Genomic DNA, 2,500 nt, shown 5'->3' on the forward strand with positions numbered 1-2,500 from the left:
CCCAGGCTCACGCTCCACAGCCTGGGTGAAAGCTCCAGGGCCCTGACCCACACTCCCCTGCCCAGGCTCATGCTCCCCACCCTGGGTAAAAAAATATCCAGGGCCTGGGTCAAAGCTCCAGGGCCTGGGTCATTTCTCCCCAGCCCAGGCTCACGCTCCACAGCCTGAATGAAAGCTCCAGGGCCTGGGTTAATTCTCCCCTGCCCAGGCTCACGCTCCACAGCCTGGGTGAAAGCTCCAGGGCCCTGACCCACACTCCCCTGCCCAGGCTCATGCTGCCTAGCCTGGGTAAAAACATCCAGGGCCTGGGTTAATTCTCCCCTGCCCAGGCTCATGCTCCACAGCCTGGGTAAAAACATCCAGGGCCTGGGTTAATTCTCCCCTGCCCAGGCTCATGCTCCACAGCCTGGGTAAAAGCTCCAGGGCTAGGGTGAACTGCCCTGCACAGGCTCATGCTCCCTAGCCTGGGTAAAAACATCCAGGGTTAGGGTTAGGGTTAACTGCCCTGCCCAGGCTCATGCTCCACAGCCTGGGTAAAAACATCCAGGGCCTGGGTTAATTCTCCCCTGCCCAGGCTCATGCTCCACAGCCTGGGTAAAAACATCCAGGGCCTGGTTTAACACTCCCCTGCCCAGCCTTATGCTCCCTAGCCTGGGTAAAAACATCCAGGGCCTGGGTTAATTCTCCCCTGCCCAGGCTCATGCTCCACAGCCTGGGTAAAAACATCCAGGGCCTGGTTTAACACTCCCCTGCCCAGCCTTATGCTCCCCATCCTGGGTAAAACATCCAGGGCCTGGGTCAATTCTCCCCTGCCCAGGCTCATGCTCCACAGCCTGGGTAAAAACATCCAGGGTTAGGGTTAGGGTTAATTCTCCCCTGCCCAGGCTCATGCTCCACAGCCTGGGTAAAAACATCCAGGGCCTGGGTTAATTCTCCCCTGCCCAGGCTCATGCTCCACAGCCTGGGTAAAAACATCCAGGGCCTGGTTTAACACTCCCCTGCCCAGGCTCATGCTCCACAGCCTGGGTAAAAACATCCAGGGTCTGGGTTAATTCTCCCCTGCCCAGGCTCATGCTCCACAGCCTGGGTAAAAACATCCAGGGCCTGGTTTAACACTCCCCTGCCCAGCCTTATGCTCCCTAGCCTGGGTAAAAACATCCAGGGCCTGGGTTAATTCTCCCCTGCCCAGGCTCATGCTCCACAGCCTGGGTAAAAACATCCAGGGCCTGGGTTAATTCTCCCCTGCCCAGGCTCACGCTCCACAGCCTGGGTGAAAGCTCCAGGGCCCTGACCCACACTCCCCTGCCCAGGCTCATGCTCCCCACCCTGGGTAAAAAAAAATATCCAGGGCCTGGGTCAAAGCTCCAGGGCCTGGGTCATTTCTCCCCAGCCCAGGCTCACGCTCCACAGCCTGAATGAAAGCTCCAGGGCCTGGTTTAATTCTCCCCTGCCCAGGCTCACGCTCCACAGCCTGGGTGAAAGCTCCAGGGCCCTGACCCACACTCCCCTGCCCAGAATCATGCTGCCTAGCCTGGGTAAAAACATCCAGGGCCTGGGTTAATTCTCCCCTGCCCAGGCTCATGCTCCACAGCCTGGGTAAAAACATCCAGGGTCTGGGTTAATTCTCCCCTGCCCAGGCTCATGCTCCACAGCCTGGGTAAAAACATCCAGGGTTAGGGTTAGGGTTAATTCTCCCCTGCCCAGGCTCATGCTCCCTAGCCTGGGTAAAAACATCCAGGGCCTGGGTTAATTCTCCCCTGCCCAGGCTCATGCTCCACAGCCTGGGTAAAAACATCCAGGGCCTGGTTTAACACTCCCCTGCCCAGCCTTATGCTCCCTAGCCTGGGTAAAAACATCCAGGGTTAGGGTTGGGGTTAACTGCCCTGCCCAGGCTCATGCTCCCTAGCCTGGGTAAAAACGTCCAGGGTTAGGGTTAGGGTTAATTCTCCCCTGCCTAGGCTCACGCTCCACAGCCTGGGTAAAAACATCCAGGGCCTGGGTTAATTCTCCCCTGCCCAGGCTCATGCTCCACAGCCTGGGTAAAAACATCCAGGGCCTGGTTTAACACTCCCCTGCCCAGCCTTATGCTCCCTAGCCTGGGTAAAAACATCCAGGGCCTGGGTTAATTCTCCCCTGCCCAGGGTCATGCTCCACAGCCTGGGTAAAAACATCCAGGGCCTGGTTTAACACTCCCCTGCCCAGCCTTATGCTCCCCAGCCTGGGTAAAAACATCCAGGGCCTGGGTTAATTCTCCCCTGCCCAGGCTCATGCTCCACAGCCTGGGTAAAAACATCCAGGGCCTGGGTTAATTCTCCCCTGCCCAGGCTCATGCTCCACAGCCTGGGTAAAAACATCCAGGGCCTGGTTTAACACTCCCCTGCCCAGGCTCATGCTCCACAGCCTGGGTAAAAACATCCAGGGCCTGGTTTAACACTCCCCTGCCCAGCCTTATGCTCCACAGCCTGGGTAAAAGGTCCAGGGTTAGGGTTAGGGTTAACTC

Source organism: Channa argus, unplaced genomic scaffold, assembly GCF_033026475.1.
Source record: "Channa argus isolate prfri unplaced genomic scaffold, Channa argus male v1.0 Contig036, whole genome shotgun sequence".
NCBI classification, from domain to species: domain Eukaryota; kingdom Metazoa; phylum Chordata; class Actinopteri; order Anabantiformes; family Channidae; genus Channa; species Channa argus.